Here is a 22,570-nt window from a genome sequence, read left to right as displayed (position 1 = left end):
TGAGACTGACGCGCTGCCTACTGCGCTAAGAAGGCAATACTTACACCAAAGCCTGGCAAGCTACCCGTGATGTATTTGATATGCCAAAAACAACAACAACAAGTCTTACAATTTGTTATGAGATGTTACTGGTGCCCAAATCGATGAACTATGGAAGGACAGTGCTATAGTGCTATATATACATATCACACATCATGTGTACACATGTTTGTATAGGTAAAGGTAAGGTAAAGGCCCTCCCGTTGATCGTCGATTTGCTCGAGCGGGCCCAGTAACGTCTCCACTGGAGACTTTGTTGTTACTGTGTCTGGCATATCGAATACTCTCGGTAGCTTGCCGGGCTCTCCGAGAGGGGCGGAGGAATCGAACTCGGGTCGGCCATGTTGGCCGCTTGTAAGGCGAACGCCCTACCCGCTGCGCTATTGCTCCAGCCCTGTATATTCACACATATGAGTAGAGTGCTGACATTGTTTAAGATTGTACTTTACTATATAATGCAAAGTGATTGTTCTACACTTTATGAAATGGAGTTAAATTTTCAAGAATCAAGAAAAGGGAGTGAGATAGAAAAAAGAGAAGGCTTGATCTAGAAAAAGTGATTTTCTGAATCTGGCACTTAGCCAGAAATAGTCTAGCATGGCAACACAGGAACACAGGCAATGGAGATAACTTTCTGAGTGGATCTACAAAGTGATTTACAAACTCAAGCAACATGTTCCAGATGAATAACAGAAAATTCTAAAAAATAGCAAAACCTTAATCTTCATTTTTAAGTTCCAAAAGCCCAAATCACATTCTCTCCTTCATGTCCTCTTGTGTGCTGACACATTATAAAGAGTTGGCTGCAGGACATTCACAGTTATTGGTTTTAGTAATGCTTTGAAAAACATTTCTTGGTTTGAATTTGCAGCATACAACATTCTTGGAAGACAGGGATATTTCAAACCCTAAGAATACTATTTTACTGCTTACTCATCTTGACATTTCCTAAAGCTCTAGTCACAGACTTTCATGACGGGTAGGTACCATACATTCTTGCTTGACGTTAGGCCAAAAGAGAAGATCTGAGAAACCCTAATTCAGAAGTATTTTTCAAACAATAAAAGTAGTTCCAGCTTCTACCAAGCTAAAATCTGTTTAAAAAATTTATTCATTTATTTATTATCAGTTAAAAAAATTATTCATTCCAATAGCTGGCATAAAGTAGTAGGAAGCACACTAATGAAGCATTAGTCATGAAGATCTCACCAGGCTGCTTCTCTAGTAACAGAAAGAAGGGAAGATGATTTTTCTATTTTGACTGAGTGTCCTCACACAAATCGCATCATCCTGCTTACTAAAATAATCCTATCTTTACAAAAAACTCTAAAAAGACTATCTGGCAATTGAAGAGAGAACATACCAAGACTGAAACTAAAGAAATAAATTGCTGACTAAAATGAAAACATAAATGGCACACCAAACAGTAGATACTAACCATTGGAGGGAGTGTGTTTTTTTTTTTATCTCATTTCATCCCTCTATGAACCCTCCAAATTATTATGGCCACTACTTCCGTTTTGTAGATGATGAGTTTGTGGCTTAGAAGGCTAATTTATGGCACTCACAAAGCAAATAAGTGGTGAAGAATGGTTTTAAACTCGGGTCCATTTCAGTTTAAAGAATTTCCACTCTTATTAGCAATACTAAGAACAGTTCTCAATATAATTCCCCAAAAGTCATGAGGAGATTAAAATCAGTCTCTCCACATAATTCCTTCCTTACCACAGTTTAAGAATTTGGTCATCATGGAAGCTTGTCTTTTATTTATGTTGTCACCAATCCCAGAGAAAGACCCTGTGGATATATGATAACCAGCTTGTAGTTCAACTGTGGTTTAAATGGAGGAAAGCTTGAAAAAGAAGTGGTGAGTGAAGAGGTGGATAATGAACTGTAGAATTAGTGGAGAAAGGATGCAACTGATAGAAAGGGTCTGGGCATGGCTTGTGCATGATTTCTTGTCTACAGAACTAAATCTCGTCTTACTCTTTTGTTTCATGAAAACCTAGGTCAAATATTGCACTGTGCCAATACATGCAGATTATAAATGGTAAGAATTGGGGAGAACTATTTAATAAATAACCAGAAAGACTAAGGCCATCCTGTGGTAGCATCACCACAAAGTGGGAACTAATTATAAAAAGAACCCTGGGAAATCAAGACAGAATGTGATCAGTGTTTGAAAGTGAGTAAATTCAACTATGGCACATGACAAGCATGTTACTAAAATGTGCTCTACTATTTTGAGTGCTTAAGTAGAAGTCTAAGACCATATAACCAAAATCTCAGAAAATGGGCACTTTGCATATTATATATGAACTCATGCCATGTCAGTCTACTTACTGTATATTTAGTAAAGCATTTAAAGAGCACTAGTGGGTTAACTCTGAGGTTCACTCTTTCTAAAGTGATTTGAAGCGCATATTGAATTTGTCTTCCTAACACATATGGGACACAGACATTTGAAAATGAACATTGCACAATTTCATTATTAAACACTCAGCAGGCTTCAAAGACAACTGCATTTCATTAATAATAAATAATAAAAAATGAAAATGCAGTAAAATATTAACATATCAAACACCTCAGTATTGCTATTTTTATGCACAAAACATATTAACTTCCCAAGAGATTAAGCCCTAGCCAAATTTATGCTAGGTATTTAGTAAAGAAAATAAACTATTTCAGATGAGTTAAGAAGTCTCAGTCACTGCAGTAAATGGTAACCTAGTTATCCATTATTTTTTAATCTTTCATTTGTAAATCACTTCAAATGCAGAAAAAATTTACAAGACCAGTACAAAGATTTCCAAGATTATTTCTCTCCTTTCCTGAGATTCACCTATCCCATGTTGCTATTGTACCGTTTGCTTCAATTTTCTCCCAAATTTAGCTCTCTTTACCTACTCTTTGACTTATTCATCTCAAACATCTAATTTTGAACCATCTAAGAATAAATTACAAACCATGGCCTGTCATTACTAATAAATTGAGTGTAATTTTATTAAAAATTAAAAAAATCTCATAAACTTCAGTGCTTTGGTCAATATTTGAATCTATAATCTGTGCTTCAATTTTACTATTTAACTGCACAGCATTAATAGAATTTTACTTTTACAGTACAGGAACTGGTCAGTCACAGTACATTTAGTTGTCATGTCTCTTTAATCTCCTTTCATTTAAAATATTCCTTTAAACTTCCTGTTTATTCATTTTGTGACATTGCCTATTTTGAATGTTACTTATATTGTTTCATATTAAGAAATATATTTATTTTGGGGTACATTTGATATTTCCATGTGGTTCAATTTTGGTTGTGCATTATTTGTGACTGGAACATATATAGGTGATAGTATGTCCTTCTCAGGGAATCGCATTTACATGGTACATGATGTCCATCTTCCTCTTCAGTAATATTTATCAAAATCATCCAAAGAACTGGCTGATTTTTCCATGTGGAGTTGATTTTTTTCCTTGGTTTCAATCCATAAAGAGTATTGTAATACTAAGAAAGTATCTGTGTTCATCAAAATTTTCTTCGTAGATTTAGCATCTATTGATTCTTTACTTGGATCTCAGTATGATCACTTTCCATTGAAAATTCTCTAAAAATTCACCCCATTCATTATGACTCATTATTTATGCAGAAAAAGTGAGCAGAGAATATACTCAATATTGATAAAGAGTACTATCTTGGTTAGATTTTGAGCACACAGAAATCACTGAACTCTGAATTTGTTTTACCATAAATCCATTGTTAATATTTTTGAAAATGAAAATAATAGTATTAATGTACTTTTGAAAGTATTTTCTAACAATTTGAAGTATAATTAAATATAAGCAAGCACTTAAATGTTCATAGCTATTATGACAATAATAGGCAATGCCATATTCCTCTTCAGTGTTAAGAGCACTTTGAAATACATTAACGTAGTAGTATGCCTAAGTGAAATATGTGAATTCAATTGAAATTTTTTAAAAAACGGTGTATTGTATTTCTTTTGTCTAATGAGAGAACTCCATGAATTGAGTAAAAAAATAAATAAATTTCTATTTTGTAGATGCAATTTGAGCTATTTCTTGTCATTATTGACAGTGTCTTTCCAAAATTCCATATATATTTATCTAAATAAATATCACACACATATTCAGATATATATTTGTGGATTCACTGTCAATGAAATACTAATATTTGATTCAGAAAGTTTGCCATGGAATAGTTCTAATAGATACTAGGAACAAGTGATGGCAAGGTATCAATTCAGTGGAGAGGAGTGGGATCACATAATACCTGCTTCCTGGTGAATTCCACATTTTAAGTAGAAAATGTTATGATCATTTTCAAATATGTACTATTTTATGAATTTACCCTGAGCCCATCATACAACTGTATAGATTAACTTTTGGAGGCTGCAAAGTAGGATTGGTGGAAGGGACAGAAATGAAACAGGTAAATTTAAATTGTACAGTAGCTGTATAGGCAACATCTTCGAAGATAGTCTTAAATGAGTTTTGACTCAACTAGGGAAGAACATTTAAGAGAGAAGGAATAGACAGTGGAAAATAACTAAGCACCAGGTGTGAGAGCAAGCACAGAAGCTATTTTGACTGGAGAAAAGTGAAGCAGAGCTGATAATATTATGGAGGGTTTCAAAGAAATCATTTAAAGGAGTAGACTACAGAAGTTACCTGATTTGATGCAAAATCTCAAATTAGCATAGTAACATTGATGGTTTTCTTATATATAGCTGACTTAGCTTTGCTAAATATGACAATATTAACTTAGTATTATGGGGGCTCACTACCCACCAATCCTTCAGATTTATGCTTATCCTGATAGCTTCCATTCTATGATAAAAAATAATAATTTTCAAAGGTCTTTGCAGGTTTTGTGTGTAAATAACTTGAGGTATATTTCTCTAAATTCTTTCTTCATTCATAATAGTTTTAAATTCCCTTTCTTTTCCTTACTATATCTTAAAAGATAGAACATGTAAATATCTTCACACAAGATATTACATTACAAATCATATAAAATGTCTCTTTTACTGAGTCAAAAAATCAATAAATTTTTAAATCCTATAAGATAAAATTTAAAATTTTATTAAAATTATGTGAATTTTGTGATGACAAAAATTTATACATTTTAAATCAACTTTTATATCAATGAATAAAGACTCTAATAACAAAATATTTTAAAAGGGTCACCTGTTTTGAAGTAACATTAAAATGCCAAGTGACAGAGAAATTCATGCATTCCCTTGTACATATTCTCACATCATTGTATCAGAAGCTTTCAGTTCTAAATTTTAGGGGGAAAAGTGAGGAGAGGGTTCAATCCTAGAAATGCAGAGACATCATGCTATCTTCATCTAAGTATTGAGTTTCAAAGATCCCATTTGGCCTGTGGTTTAATTTTTACATACAAAGAAGCAGTTTTACTCATCATTAAAGAAATGTGGAAGCTGACGTTCTTTTAAAACTAAAAGAGATCAGGGAAAATTTGACCCTAATATTTGGAAGAGACTTGCAATATGGAAAAGAGAACTTTCCTTTACGGTTACTCTACAGACAATATGCCAATTTTCAAAGCTGCAATGGGAAAGAACTGTAAAGCAATACTTGGTGATATTGCCCCTTTCCACTAGAGTCAAGGTTGAGGCAGACTTGCCTCCCTTGCCATTACATATACATGTAATAATAATTAGATCAAGCAATTAACATGCGAATGCAACATTTCTCCCAATGCGGTATATGCAGTGAGTGTGTGTCTGTGTGTGTATGTGTGTGTGTGTGTGTGTGTGTGTGTGTGTATATATATAATTTGGGTTATATAATATATATAATTTGGGTTATATAACACTTAAACCATCTTTACTTGAATCATTTTATTCTTCAACTTCCTCTTTGTTCATCCCTAGTAATTTCAGATGGACCCTTAATTTTCCTTACTATACACCTTATTTATGGATAGGCATCATAACCTAAATTTAGAAGTGTCATGATTTGTTGTTCAAAATATTTTTACCTGTAATTTTAACAAGTCATTCAGAGAATATTAGCTACTAAGTAAAGATTTAAATGTTTTAGGGTGTATATACGATCAAATTATAGCCTATCCACAAATATATATACTAAAATCACAGTTCATTTTAAAAATATTTTGCATGTATCAATTGACACCTATAGGTCAAAGTTAACCTAAAAGTTGAGATGCTAAAATGAAAAAACACAAAATCTATTCTAATTGATATTCTTCAATCAGATAAAGCAGGAATAATCAAATCTGTTAAATTCAAACAAACTGATATATGGTAATTCATACTTCATCTGATTATGTATGATATACTTTAATATTTTCCTAGGTTTTCTCTTTTTTATATTAATCTACATCTATAGTCATGGGTGCCATAAAATTATAAAATTTAACTTCACATTAGTTGAATTATTTAGTTACTATAAATTGTATAACATTATTATTTTACTTTCTACAAAAAACTACAATAAAACAGCTCAGCTGGTGTGAAAGCACAGAAGCACTGCGTTTGCCTTGCACACGGCCAACTGGGCCGACCTGGGTTCGATTCCTCTGCCCCTCTTGGAGAGCCTGGCAAGCTTCCAAGACTATCTCACTCACAGGCAAAACCTGGCAAGCTACCTGTGATGTATCCAATATGCCAAACACAGTAACAATAAGTCTCACAATGGAGCCATTACTGGGTCCACTTGAGCAAGAGAGGACAGTGCTACAGTGCTACAGTGCTACAAAAAACTTTCAAAAGAAAAATACAAATGGCCTAAAGGCACATGAGAAAATGCTCCACATCACTAATCATCAGGGAGATGCAAATCAAAACAACAATAAGATATCATCTCACACCACAGAGACTGGCACACATTCAAAAGAACAAAAGCAGCCAGTGCTGGCATGGATGTGGGGAGGAAGGGACGCTCTTTCACTGTTGGAGGGAATGCCGACTGGTCCAGCCTTTCTGAAAACAATACGGACACTCCTTCAAAAACTAGAAACTGATTTTCCATATGACCCTGCAATACCACTTCTGGGAATATGTCCTGAGGGTGCAAAAATGCACAGTAGAAATGACATCTGTACCTATATGTTCATTGCAGTACTGTTCACCATAGCCGAAATCTGGAAACAACCTGAGTGCCCAAGAACAGACGACTGGTTAAAGAAACTTTGGCACATCTACACAATGGAATACTATGCATTGATTAGGAGAGATGAAGTCATGAAATTTGCTTATAAGTGAATAAGCATGGAGAGTATCATGCAAAGTGAAATGAGTCAGAAAGAGGGACAGGTATAGAAGGACTGCACTCATCTGTGGAATATAAAATAACATAACATGAGACTGATACCCAAAGACAGTAGACACAAGGGTCATGAAGATTGCTCCATAGTTGGTAGCCTGACTCATGTGGGGGTGGGGCAAGCGAAGGCAGCTGGAATAGAGAAGGGATCACTAAGAAAATGAAAGTTGGAGGAATCCGTCAGATTGGGAAATGTGTGCTGAAAGTAGACAAAGGACCAAACATGTTAACCTCTCAGTATGTATATTGCAAACCATAATGCCCAAAAGTAGAGACAGACTATGAGAGAAACTGTCTCCCATGGAGGCAGTGTGAGGGTGGGTATCCTGGGGAGATTGGTGGTGGGGAATGTGCACTGGTGGAGGGATGGGTGTTTGATCATTGTGTGATTATAACTCAAACATGAAAGCTTCTAACTATATCTCACAATGATTCAATAATCTTTTTTTAAAAAGTATATGTATACTATAATATTTATTTTAATTTTAAAATCTTTTTTATCATTTCACTGAAGCAATAACTTCATGAGGTCTCTGCTTTATGATTCCAACATGACAAAATATGACAGTCTGAAATTTATAAATTACTGAATACTTGCACTCTAAGAGAACTTAATTACTCTATTTTGTTTATCTCATTTAACAGAAGAGGAAGCAATAACTGTGATCTTGAGAACATCTTTTTTTCAAGTATATGAACTATGTCTCTTCCTCCCCCAACCTTTCCCACCTAAATTTCATGAACATAATTTGGGTCAATAATGTGTGTCAGACTTAAATAGCATTCCAAGAAAATTTGTGTGGACAAAGCCAAAATCAAGTCAATTGCAAAAATAGCTTTTATAATTGTGTCTCTCTGAAAAATTCTCACGGATCACAACCATGGATTATCTCCTTTCTGTTTCTTTTTCTATTAAAGTTCACTTAGAAAACTCAAAGACAACAGTTTATTCATAGTAGTTTTCAAAAATTATTTGGTATTCCTAACAGTTGTTCTAACCAATTTATTGTATTAGTTTTCTTTCAAGTACATATTTCATTTCTTCTCTATTTTTTCAAATAGTTCAATATATTATCTATATTGGTCTTGCTTATATTGGATAATGCCTATGAATTATTGCAAAAGAATTTTTAACAGATATTATTAAGACATGAATGTCACAGGAACTCAGTTACCTAATCAAATGTCCCAGGAAATTCTGCTTTAAAATAGAAATTTTGAATCTGTAGACGGTTTCACTGAAGTACCTATTTGAAGCTAAACTATTTAATATATATTCTGCTCTCCCAAAAGATTGTTTATCTAGTGCAATTTATTAACTTGAATACATGTTCGTTTATTCCTAAAACTTATTTTGTGGCTATGAAGATGTATCTAAAATAAAATTACTGTTTAATAAGCATAATTTTTCTCTGTAAACTAAAAAGAAAATTTACTTTTCTATGATAATCATCATAGATTTAATAAAATTTATTAACAGGTAGTATATACCAACTATAATTAACAATAACATTTTGATTACAAAATATCTATAAATATGTGGCAATAGAATGTATTTTGTGGAATATTGTGTAAAAACCAAATTTCCTGAATCTGATTATTTTTTAACAGTGACATTTCATCCTGAATTTGGAAATCCCCAAGTATAAGGAAGCATAAATGGAGAGGGATTATTACAACTTTTTATTTCCCAAAGAATTGTTAAAATATCTCCCACTTTCTTATAAATTCAGAGCCAAATTTTATATAGTATCATGCAAAGATAATAGAAAAAATTTTTGGAGGATACCAAAAGATCTTTTCATAGAAGCACCTTCAAATTTCTAATCTCCATCAGCATTTCTAAGTGTCATCAAAATTAACCAGACATCTCAAGTAAGTAAAGAGGACCTTTCCAGTCGTAGTCTCCTGAGTCTTCTCCCACCAAGTAGTAACCACTAACTTCTACTTTTACCATATGTCATTCTGTAACAGTTAACATACTCAGTCTCTCCAATGCGATGCCCAAAATTAGAAAATAAAATTAAACTATGGCCTCTATTTGGTGAGCAATACTAGAGACTACAACCCAACCCTCCTGCTCCCTCCCCACCACCCACCCCCAAAACATACAACAAATCAAGAAGATTATTGTCCTTGTTTTGTTTAAAATCCACTGTTCTTGTCCAAGAGTTTCTGTCACCATAAAAAACTTTAGAATGAAGAAAGACACACTAAACATATCACTTCTCAGTGTGTGGAATTTAGACTCGAGATAAAGGTAAGGTAAAGGTAAAGGCCCTCCCGTTGATCGTCGATTTGCTCGAGCGGGCCCAGTAACGTCTCCATTGGAGACTTTGTTGTTACTGTGTCTGGCATATCGAATACTCTCGGTAGCTTGCCGGGCTCTCCGAGAGGGGCGGAGGATGCCGACTCAATATTATGAGTTAGACCTTTATTTTTTTCCTTACAAAATCATCATCTTTGACCTGAAGACACTAATGATATTATGGCTTTAATTGGCAAAAAATTTTTCAGTGAATCCAATGTTTTCGATTTTTATAAAGAGCATCTTAGATTAAATGAAATCTGGGAATTCAGCCCACTCTATGTAATCAACTAAGCCCAGCCTGAAAGAAAGAGAGTTCAGTAGAGACAAGAAGGCTGCCAACATGATGCCCAACATAGCCATGCCACCAGACTCTGCACCAGGCTGTTTCACTCCAGGTGCCCCAGAGGGGGGAAGGTGAAAGCCCTCCCCACTCCAATGGACCCAGAACCGGCAGCCCAAAACCTCCAGAACCCAATTGCCACCACACTTAAGGCCGCTCCCCACACACTCAGGCCAAGCCTCTCGTATGAGAGGATGCATTCCTGGACCATGCAGCTGCCTTTGTGACCATGCGACACAACATAAGACAATCCCTACCCATTCTCCATAAGTACCACACCACACTTGATGGAGCTCAAATAGTAGACAACAAATCATAGAGGGAAATATATATCTATATATACATGTATATATACATAGTTTCAGATATACATACGAAAGTTCACATCACTCAACCTTTAATAACATGATAGCGATATTCTAAAGAATGTCTTAATGGCCCTTGTCAAAATAGAGCAATCTTCATACTGTCTACTCTATGGATACTTTTTTGTAGCATTTTCAGCGATTTTCCATAACAAACAATACAAAATATATTATTTCGGTTGTGCTTTGGGACAGAGATTGGGGCTTGGGATGGAAACATCCCAGATTTGGTGGTGGGAAGGTGTAATGGTGGTGGGATTGGTGTTTGAATATTAACTGTAATCAAATATTGTGTACCACCTTATAAAATAAAATATATTTTTTTAAAAAATTAAACAAAAAAAATGAAATCTGGGAATAGCCTTTTCCTATATATTTTTTCCTCGCTGAATTGGTAAAGTTATTTTATGAGAAATAGGAAATAATGATGGGGCAATGTTAAGAGTTGACCGTTTTGATACATTAAAAATAATGATAAAAGTACTGCTAGTGGCATAGATGGAATTGGAACCCATAGACTAGGACTATACCTGGGAAACCTGAGAGGAAGTAAAGACAGTGAGAGCTGAATCCTGAACAAATTCAGGATTTTTTTTCCTGTCAAAACAGATAAATGAACTGTGCTGTTACTACATCGGTTACCTATGGTAGGATAATTCTCCAAAGAAATTCAATTAAATGACACTTTATATTTTAAGAAAGCCAAGAGTGTACTGAATTTTTAGTTAAGTGAAATCTTCCCTACCCAATTCTTCTCAAATACTCAGACCAGAACTGTAGGAAACTACCTAATGATGTGTCTGTATTAAGAGGACAGAGATAACTTGTTTGTGATCTCATTCTTAAGGGAAAATCAGCATCTCATTGTAGCAGAAAAAATGTTGCAGATTCAAAAACCAAGGAGGAGGTAGGAGATACAGAATAGTATTTACACAATGCCAATGTATCTAATTATAAGGCCCATTGAATTTACTTTCCTGGAAAACAACTAAATTTAAATACAGCATTCCAGAAAAAATAGTCAAATATAAGTTTAGACTTTAGAGATTTATCATTCATTCTACAAATAATGTGGTGCACCTGCTTTGCTAATGTGTCTATCTTGTACTCTTCTGAGTACAAGAAATCCAGCCATGAACAAAACACAAAAGTGCATGTCCTCCCAAAGACAATATATATATATATATATATATATATATATATATATATATATATATACAATTCTGGATTAGGACATATTCCCTTATGAGTTTAATATTTCATCATAAATATTAAGGAATAAATAGATAAACAAAGATGAAGTTTAAGAGGGTGGGAGTGAGGTCCATTTATCACAAAATTTGGAACAAAAATGTGTGGCAAGGAAGCATTAACCAGCATAGAGGAAGATAAGGAGGAAAGTATAAGGGCCTCATAAATGTTGATTTGAACATATGCTTTTGCTCTGATTTAGAAACTTTTAGAAGGCTTAGAACGTAAAAATGGCAGTAAGTACTTTATTGGTTTCTAATAAGCCTAAATATGTTTTAGAAGGTTTACTCTGGCTACAGGATGGAGAATACACTATAACTGGCAGAGATACATGACCCTCCATTAAAGTGAGTTTGCAATGTATATAATATTTAAATTTTAATATAAATATTACATTATATAAAGTATAAGTCAAGGGGTTATGTTAGTCTGTATTTTAGAGATAAAAATGATCACTGTATCACTGTCCTCCCATTTGTTCATCGATTTGCTCGAGCGGGTGTCAATAATGTCTCTATTCGTCCATGACACATGCTAGTGTAGCCGGATGGCATACTGGGGGCTCTTTCAGGGTCAGGCGAATGAGGACCATCATTGTTACTATTTTAGGCATATCGGGTACATCACAGGTAGCTTGCTAGTCTGTGCCATGTGGGCAGGATACTCTCAGTAGCTTGCTGAGTTCTCTGAGAGGGATGGAGGCTTTGGGGGCACATATGCGGGAAGGATACTTTTGGTAGCCCGCCAGGTTCTCTGAGCGTGAAAACTAGACAATAAAAGGTCTTTCATGAGCTTGGTTTTATAGTTTCTGGATCTTGGTTGTTTGTGGGATTATATGGCAGTTGTTGGGCACAACTGTGTAGCTACTGGAAGATGGGGCATCTGGGTGGAGGAGGCCCAGTCCTGATCCAAGCAGCCTTGGAGATCTCAGCCCCGGGTTCCGCACACCTGGGTTCCTCTGCAGGTTCCTTCATGCATGAGGCTTCAGAGGTCTTCAGCTGCCAGGGCTCTGCTTGGGGCTGGGAGGGAAACTCAACCCACCATCCCTCTAAGGGGCTCCGGTGAGGACAGCCAGGCGCGTGGCAGGAGACTCATAAAATAATTAGATGAAAATAGTGACAAATATTTTGGCAGAATATTTATATTAATTCATAAATTTTGAGCTTCAAATGACACTGGAGGGGACAAAAAATACTGGAAATTTTACCTTAGATTTTTAAGGAATGGAGTCACCAAAAATAGTACAAATATATCTTTTACTGAATTTGTAATTATTGAAGCAATTTTAAGGATGGGGTGGTAGAATGACTTCTTTTAAACATATTAACTTGAAATTCTTATTTAATGTCAAAAATTGATTTTTTATTTATCTCTGAAGTCTGTCATTTACCTGAAAAGTTTAACAATATAAATATGAGAATTTTTTAGATACAGATAATATTTAAAACTAAAAATTTGGTTGAACTCACTAAGGACACCAAATGTGGATAAATCATTCAGGGATTCAAGTACTGGAGTCCTGCAATGTTGAAATTGGGAAAATCAGCCTGGAAAATGGAAAAAGCAGCAGGTAGTGAGCTAATGGGGTACAATCACAGTTGTGAAATAGAAGAATTGATCTATAGTGTCAAATGGTGTCAAAAATAAAAGGAAAATGATAAATGGAAATGGTTCATAGGAAACATTAGATCCATGGAAATGCTGACAAGTGGCAAAAATGATGGGAGCAGATTTAAGAGAGTCAAGTAGAAGAGAACAAGTAGGAAGAACGTGTAAGAATTACCCTGTGGGAATTTTTATTTGACAGTGTAGCAGAGAGAATAGGCACTAACTGAAAGGAAATGAATTCTGAGATTTTTTCCTTTCCCTCCGCTCTCTTTTAAGATGAGAAACTACAACGTCTGCATGCTGATGGGACTGGCATCATTGAAAGTGTGGAAAGATGTAGAGACATGAGGAGAATGGGTATAAACAAAAAATAATGATAGTGGAGTCTAGATGATAGTACAGAAGGTAGGATACTTGCCTTTCATGCAGCTGACTGGAGTTCATTCCCCATCACTCCATCACTCTTTACCTTTCACTTGTCCCCAGGAGGACAGAAGGAGTTTTGTTCTGTGACAGAGAAGGAGTTTTGTTCTGCAACACACTTTTTCCTTTACCTTATGTGTTATAAGGTTATATATCTCTGCATCGACAGTACTGATTTAGACACCTGGAGTTGTAATGAACAAGATCGTTTGCTAATACTTTTATATTAATTCGAATTCGAATAAGGAAATTGGATCCAACTACAAAGCATTTCTCTCCACTCTGTTCACAAAACTAGGGAATATGAGAGGCCCTCAAAAGCAAGGATGGTTTCTGCAGAGTTGCCCAGGAAGGTCGGTAATGGGCTATTGGTTTGTCAGTTCTAAATTATTGAAATACCCGAGTTTCCTCTTTGCCTTTCTCATTGAGACTCCAGAGAGGGCTGCCAACTCACACTTGCTTTATCATTAGGGGTAAGGTATCAGACGTCATCATTAGTAGCAAGTTTCTTTCCCTGTCTTATGATATAGGTTGTTCAATAAAATGTTCAGACCAGAAATAAACAGCTGTGGTTTATTTTTTTTTCTTTTCTCAACTTCTTCCAATCATGTGAGATGTTATTTAATATGTATGGAGTCTTTCTGACTTCTCTGTTTGGGAACATGTGATTTGACTTTTCAAATCACAATCACAAATCATCCTGTTAATCGTCGATTGCCTCGAGCAGGCCCCAGTAACGTCTCCTTCATCCTAGCCCTGAGATCATATTCAAGGCTCTTTAGGAGAATGAGACCCATCATTGTTACTGGTATTTGGCATATTGGGTACACCACAGGGAGTTTGTCAGACTCGGTAGCCTGCCAGTTTGTCCAAAGTAGGAATGAGATAATAAGATGTCATAATAAGATGTCGCGCTGCCGCGAATGCGGTTCCGGGATTTCATTTTCATGTAGGGATTCTTTCCTATCATAAATTTATAATTACCATCTAGCTCGAGGCTATAGTTTACCCTAAAATCTGGTCAGTAGGCTGCCACTTTTATAGACAGTAATTATAAGTCGTTCACTCTAAGCTAAGTTCTTCATGCATATCTTATTATATTTATAACAATTCTAGGATGGAAGTAATACTATTGGTCACATTTAATAGTTAAAGATAACGAAACATTATCAACTCATGATCTCTGGAATAGCAAAGTTGATCAAGAAGACTGATATAAAATTAGTCACAGTCAACATGGAATTAAAATTTTATGCTGACAATTTCATCCTATCACTTAATTCTTAAGTGTATATCCACAAAAAATGGTTTGAGTCTGATCACAATAAGCATAACTAGCCACCTGTGTTGACTTACAAAAATATTCTCTATGGCTGACAGGATTCCTTCTATTTACAAATCAATTTACAAATAGTGTAGAAGAAAGATTAGCCTCAAAGAAATAACCTCTTGCAAGCCTTTTTGCATCTTACATAAATAGCATCAGTAAACATTGAAAGTCAAAGGATATGCCACAGCATTGCAGGCAAAATAGAACAGGACAGTTTAAACAGAGGTGGGAGAGAAGACTTAGTGACTCCCAAAAAGTGAACTTTTCCAGTTAACTTTCGATTCTTACCGAAACATCCTAAAATTTAATTAAAATATGTTTTTACTTTTTCAATAAAATTTTGTGTTTTGTTTTGTCTTTCATTTTGGTACCACATTTGGCAGTGCTCAGGGCTTACTTCTGGCTCTAGCTTAATGACCACCCTTGCTGGGCTTGGAGGACAATATGGTGTATTGAGGAACTGCACTTGGTTCAGCCACGTGAAAGACAACTGTCCTACTCTGTGCTATCTCTCCAGCCTATTTATGGACTTTGGTGATAACTGTGGCCACGGTCAAGATCAGCACCCTATTATAGTCAGCAGCCTAAAAAAGTATTGGGGACTGGAGAGGCTGCACTTGATAGATATATAGACATATATATCATGATATTGCAGTGCTGAGGGAAGATCATGGAACCTACAAGAATTGAGTACAGGTGAAAGTCATTTCCATTTCCTATAACAGCCATATTTTGTTCCTTAAATAAAAAGGAAAGTTAGTACATCTTTTATTTATCATCAAAAAATTACTAACTATAGGCCATATCTCTGATGAACATGGATGCAAAGATCCTCAACAAAATATTAGCAAATAAAATCCAACAACTCATCAAAAAGATCACATACCACGACCAAGTGGGATTCATCCCAGGGATGCAAGGATGGTTTAACATTCAGAAATCAATCAAAATAATCCATCATATCAACAAAGTAAAGATAAAAATCATATTATCATATCAATAGATGCAGAAAAAGCTTTAGACAAGATCCAGCACCGGTTTATGATAAAAACTCTCACCAAAATGGGTTTGAAGAAACTTTCCTCAAGGTAGTCAAAGCCATCTACGACAAACCCACGGCAAGCATTATTCTCAATGGGGAAAAACTAAGGGTCTTCCTTCTGAGATCAGGAACACGACAAGGATGCCCACTATCACCACTTCTGTTCAATATAGTACTGGAAGTACTTGCGATAGCAATTAGGCAAGAAAAAGACATTAAATGCATCCAGATTGGAAAGGAAGAAACAAAGCTCTCACTATTCGCAGAGGATATGATACTACATCTCGAGAATCCTAAATCATCTACGAAGAAGCTCCTAGAAACAATAGACTTGTACAGTAAAGTTGCAGGCTATAAAATTACTGCCAAAAAATCCATGGCATTCCTACACAAATAATGAGACAGAGGAAAGTGAGTGACATGAAAAAAACAATCCTGATCACAATTGTGCCCCAGAAAATCAAATACCTAGGAATCAGCTTAACTAAAGAGGTAAAGAACCTGTACAATGAAAACTACAAAACTACTACACGAATAAAAGAGGACATGAGGAAATGGAAACATGTCCCCTGCTCATGGATAGGAAGAATTAACATTGTCAAAATGGTAATAATCGCCAAAGAATTATACAGATTCAATGAGATCCCTATAAGGATACCCATGAAATTCTTCAAAAAAATGGATCAAGCACTCCTGAAATTCATATGGAACAGCAGAGGCCCACAAATTCTTGGGAAAAAGATGTGGGGAGGCATTACCCTCCCCAACCTCAAACTCTACTACAAAGATGTATTAATTAAAACAGCATGGTACTGAAAAAAAAGGCAGGGCTGCAGACCATTGAAACAGGGTGGAATATCTATACATACAACCCCAAATGTATGAACATGTAATCTTTGATAAGGGAGCAAGAAACGTGAAGCGGAAGAAGGAACGCCTCTTCAACAAATGGTGCTGGAATAACTGGACAACCACATGCAAAAAAATGGGCTTAGACCTCGACCAAACACCGTACAAAAAAGTCAGATCAAAATGTATTAAAGATCTCAACATCAGGCCAAAATCCATAAGGTACATTGAAGACAAGGTCAGCAAAACCCTCCATGATATTGACGTTAACAGTACCATCAAAGATGACACTCCACTGACCAACCAAGTGGAAACAGATAAACAAACGGGACAATCTTAAATTAAGAAGCTTCTGCACTTCAAAAGATACAGTGAACAGAATACAGAGACAATCTACAGAATGGGAAAGGATATTCTCCCACTACCCACCCAATAAAGGGGTGATATCTTTTGTATATTCTTATACAAATCACTGGTTGAACTCCACAAGATGAAAACATTCAACCCCATCAAAAAAATGGGGTGATGAAATGAACAGACAATTTCTCAAAGAAGAAATCCGAATGTGTAAAAGGCACATGAGAAAATGCTCACATCACTAATCATCAGGGAGATGTAGATCAAAAAATCAATGAGATATCATCTCACACCACAGAGACTGGACCACATCCAAAGAACAAAAGCAACAGATGTTGGCATGGATGTGGCGAGAAAGGGACTCTTCTTCACTGCTTGGTGGGAATGCCACTTGGTTCAGCCCTTTTGGAAAACAGTGTGGATGATTCTAAAAAATTAGAAATTGAGCTCCCATTTGACCCAGCACTACCACTCCTGGGAATATATCCCGGAGAGGCAAAAAAAGTACAGTCGAAATGACATCTGCACTTCTATGTTCATTTCTGCACTGTTCACAGTAGCCAAAACCTGGAAAAAAACCCAAGTGCCCAAGAACAGATGACTGGTTAAAAAAACTTTGGTGCATCTACACAATGGAGTATTATGCAGCTGTTAGAAAAGATGAAGTCATGAAATTTACATACAAGTGGTACTACATGGAAAGTATCATGCTAAGTGTAATGAATCAGAAACAGCGGGACAGACATAGAAATATTTCATTCATCTGGGGAATATAAAGTAACAAAATAGTAGACTAACACCCAAGAATAGTTGAGATAAGTACCAGGAGGTTCACTCCATGGCTTGGAGGCCAGTCACACATCTAGGGGAAAAGGCAGCTCAGATAGAGAATGGAGTACCAAGTAAAGAGTGTTGGGAGGATCCTCCCAGGATGGGAGATGCATGCTGAAAGTAGACTATAGACCGAACATGATTGCCACTCAATGCCTCTTTTGCAAACCACAGCACCCAAGAGGAGAGAGAGAGAACAAAAGGGAATGCCCTGCCACAACGGTGGGGTGAGATGGGGACGGTGGGGGGTGGGAGGGACACTGGGATCATTGGTGGTGGAGAATGGGCAATGGTGGAGGGATGGGTACTCGATCATTGTACAACTGAAACCCAAACACAAAAGTGTGTAAGTCTACACCTGTACCTCATGGTATTTCACTAATAAAAATTTAAAAAATAAATAAAATACAATAAAAAGAAAAAATTACTAATTTATGGGATTAAGAATGTAGATGTGATAGTTTTCCCTGCATTAGTCCACCCCATATTATATTAAATAGGATTTTTTTTAAAACAGGAAGTGATATAATTCTCAGCCAACACAGCTGACCCGAGTTCAATTCCTCTGCCCCTCTCGGAGAGTCCAGCAAGCTACCGAGAGTATCTTGCCCGCTTGGCAAAGTCTGGAAAGCTCGCCGTGAAGTATTCGATATGCCAAACACAGTAACAAGTCTCACATACTCAGCAGTCTCGAACAAATCTATGAACTACGGGAGGACAGTGACAGTGACAGTGATTGTTATGTTGACATTGAAAAGATAATTTTGTGTTTGTTCAAATTGTGGTGCTATTATTCAAAAAGTGCTAGAGGGGCTGGAGCAATAGCACAGTGGGTAGGGAGTTTGCCTTGCACATGGCTGACCCGGGTTGGATTCCCAGCATCCCATCTGGTCACCTGAGCACTGGCAGGAGTAATTCCTGAGTGCAAAGCAAGGAGTAACCCCTGCACATTGCCAGGTCTGACCCAAAAAGAAAAAAAAAGTGCTAGATTACCACATATCTAAAGTGTATATCAAAATTGGGAAGATATTTTATTATAACACACTGAAATTTAGGTATGCTTCCTCAGATCAAAACTCTCTTTTCATTTCTTAGGATCACAATGAATGCAGCAATTATCCAATAAAAGTTGTTTGAGTTTGAGGACATCAAAATGTAATTAGGAGAACTTTTAAAAAAAGTTTACAGAATTAGTTTTTCATACATCTTCCACGCTTTCTCACACATTGAGGGAAATTTCTTTGGTGGAGTAATTTAGATAATAAAGCAATACTTGCAACCTTGAAATTCAGGAAGACATATTAAGAAACCTATAAAGTACAATTTCATGGTTTTACATATACATTATTATATGTGTGAGACCAATGCATGTCATTGGCTTTCCATAGAGTAATAATTTTTCTATTTCCTTTTACAGTCCATAAAGAAAAATGTTATTGCTTCACACAAGGCAAATGTTTGTCTTCTACTGCATTTATTGATTTATCTGAAATAAAGTTTTCATTATTTTTTGACAACACATGAGAACTAAATGTCTATTCCAATTTCACATTGCTCTCTCTGTATGACTTGTCAAGGGAAGCATAAAATCTTCATGGGAATCGTAAACCTTTCAATATGGCCTTATCAGAGCTTTGTGCTTGTTCAAACCTTCAAGAAAATGTGCATTTAGAGGTGATATTCATTACTATTTGACTGCAGTTTTTTTTTTCAAACTCTTCAAAGGAAGGAAGGAAGTCACCGAGGATAGAATAAAACCATAAATAAATCTTCTATTAGACTGTGGCCACTATTTTGTATATTTCAGGAATGAGTAGGTAAGATGGGCTGGAGAGATAGCACAGCAGTAGGGCGTTTGCCTTGTGTGCAGCCGCCCGGCTGAGTCCGGTTTGATTCCTCTGCCCCTCTCAGTGAGCCCGGCAAGCTACCGAGAGTATCTCGCTCATATGCCAAACACAGTAACAACAAGTCTCCAAATGAAGGCGTTACTGGGTCTGCAGGAGCAAATTGATGAACAATTGGAGGACAGTGTTTGTTGCTTGTTTTGAGTAAGTAAGATGATCCTGCATATAAAACTTAACACTTGCATACTTACCAACACCAACAAAAAATAAGCAAATAAATCAGTCTCATCCAAGGTATCACATATCTGGTATCGTTATCCTGAGATTCATCAACTTGGGGACTAACTAAAAGAACATCTACAGTTAAATCGTGTGAAAAAGAAACAATTCATGGTATGTAACAGTGACCTACAAGATAAATATTTCTAGACAATGTAAACATTGTTGGCACTTGTTTGTTGGCATAATATTTACAACAAGATTATTTAACACTATTTTCAAAGTCTAGCATCCTCCACCCCATTTCAGAGAGATAGCCTTATAGGAATTCACCTAGCTGGAGCAATAGCACAGCGGGTAGGGCGTCTGCCTTGCACGCAGCCAACATGGCCGACCCGAGTTCGATTCCTCCACCCCTCTCAGAGAGCCCGGCAAACTACCGAGAGTATTCGATATGCCAGACACAGTAACAACAAAGTCTCCAATGGAGACGTTACTGGGCCCGCTTGAGCAAATTCACCTAGTCATTAAGATCAATTCCATTTACCCATGCTAGCAGGTTGGTACCACAAGGTTCTGCCATTGCCTTTATAAAGAAATGGCATATAAACCATTTGTTATCAACTAGCATCATATTTATACTCCTAGACCACTTGAACATAGAAAATGCTGACAAATATTTTGCATTTATATCACCAGCTCTCATAGGTTCACAATCTTTGGAGATGATGGAAATTAAAAATAGTAGCAGGAAGGTGACAATAATACTATGGAAGACTAATTGCTACTTGACAGTATCCATGGAGAACACTATGTCATAGGATCTTTTCTCCTTCTAGAACACAATTCAAACTTTCTTTTTTACAAGCGCAAGAGCTAATAAATAAAATGAGATCCCACGAGGCAAATTAAAAATAACACATTTTGCACATGATGTATCAGAGATATCAAAAGACACCAGAGAGGAGATCAATCTCAAGATTATGGCTCCAACCATTGCTTTTGGATCAGTCTGAAATGAAAGACCAGTTCCCTCCCAATCCATCATGAACTATTGTTGAATTTCTCCCCAAACCAACCCCTTGACCACAAGAGGCAGCTAGGCCTGTAGAAAATGCCAAGGTCTCAACTTCTTTGGGAACTGGACAATTTCTAGGGAAATCTGACATTTCTAAGAATAATATAGATTAATGATTTTGAATGCCAGGGGTCCATAGCTTGGAACATGGGAAACAGACATTTTTTGGTGTCAGCAGTGTTTCAACCTAGCCTTTGCCTTAGAGTATTAAGAACAGTGCTCCAGTACCATCTTACTAGTCATAAAAAAACCCTACTTCCTCTCAATACCTACTCATTAAAGCATGAAAATACATTTCTTCAGCCTCTATTTAACTGTTGCTTTCCTATTAAACTGGGTCATATGACTACAGGTTCTGTGTGGGTGGCTATGTCTGCCATGTTGCATATATAAACATCTTGGGCATCCATTGTGCCTGCCTTGGGAACAGTCCTCTGTTCCCTGGTGTCCAGGTAATTGCTGGAGCAATAGCACAGCAGGGTAGGGCATTTGCCTTGCACGTGGCCGACCCGGCGACCCGGGTTCAATTCTTCCACCCCTGTTGGAGAGCCCGGAAAACTACCATGGCAGAGCCTGGCAAGCTACCCGTGACATATTCAATATGCCAAACACAGTAACAACAAGTCTCACAATGGACATGTTACTGGGCCTGCTGGAGTAAATCGATGAACAATGGGAGGACAGTGCAGTGCTACCATTGTGTGGTAACAAAAACAAGTTATTTTTGTGGTTATTAAAATGAGTCCTATATTAAGTGATGAAAATGATGAAAATAGTACCTAGCCAATAGGAACCATGATATTTTAGATTTTATTGCTGTAATGCCTATTTAAACCATAGTAATCTGGCTTTATACATTTTATATCCCAAAATGTACATAGTAATTGGGCTGGAGCGATAGCACAGCGGTAGGGCGTTGGCCTTACAAGCGGCCAACATGGCCGACCCGAGTTCGATTCCTCCGCCCCTCTCGGAGAGCCCGGCAAGCTACCGAGAGTATTCGATATGCCAAACACAGTAACAACAAAGTCTCCAATGGAGACGTTACTGGGCCCGCTCGAGCAAATCGATGATCAACGGGAGGGCCTTTACCTTTACCTTTACCTAATCTAAAACAAAGTTTAGAAAATAATAGCATCCCTTGCCAATTATCAGAATAAATCATGTTGATAATGAGGAGCTGATCTTTTCTGAAAAGTATAAGATATTGTTAAAAGGTCAATTCTGTACACACATACACACACACACACACACACACACATACACTACCCCTCTACTCATAATCCTATCAATTTCTTCTTTTCTTGACAAGAGAGAACCTGATAGAAGATAAGTTCATCTCACTCAA

The 22,570-nt window shown here is 36.5% G+C and overlaps 1 protein-coding gene across 8 annotated transcripts in view; it reads right to left on the bottom strand.

The window, feature by feature from the left end:
• The window catches only part of RBMS3 (RNA binding motif single stranded interacting protein 3), an 834,518-nt gene that overhangs the window by 703,157 nt on the left and 108,791 nt on the right, over window positions 1-22,570 (bottom strand). The window lies entirely within an intron of this gene.

This window comes from Sorex fumeus, unplaced genomic scaffold, assembly GCF_029834395.1.
Source record: "Sorex fumeus unplaced genomic scaffold, SorFum_2.1 ptg000072l, whole genome shotgun sequence".
Taxonomy (NCBI): domain Eukaryota; kingdom Metazoa; phylum Chordata; class Mammalia; order Eulipotyphla; family Soricidae; genus Sorex; species Sorex fumeus.
This window is presented reverse-complemented; position numbering and strand designations above follow the sequence as displayed.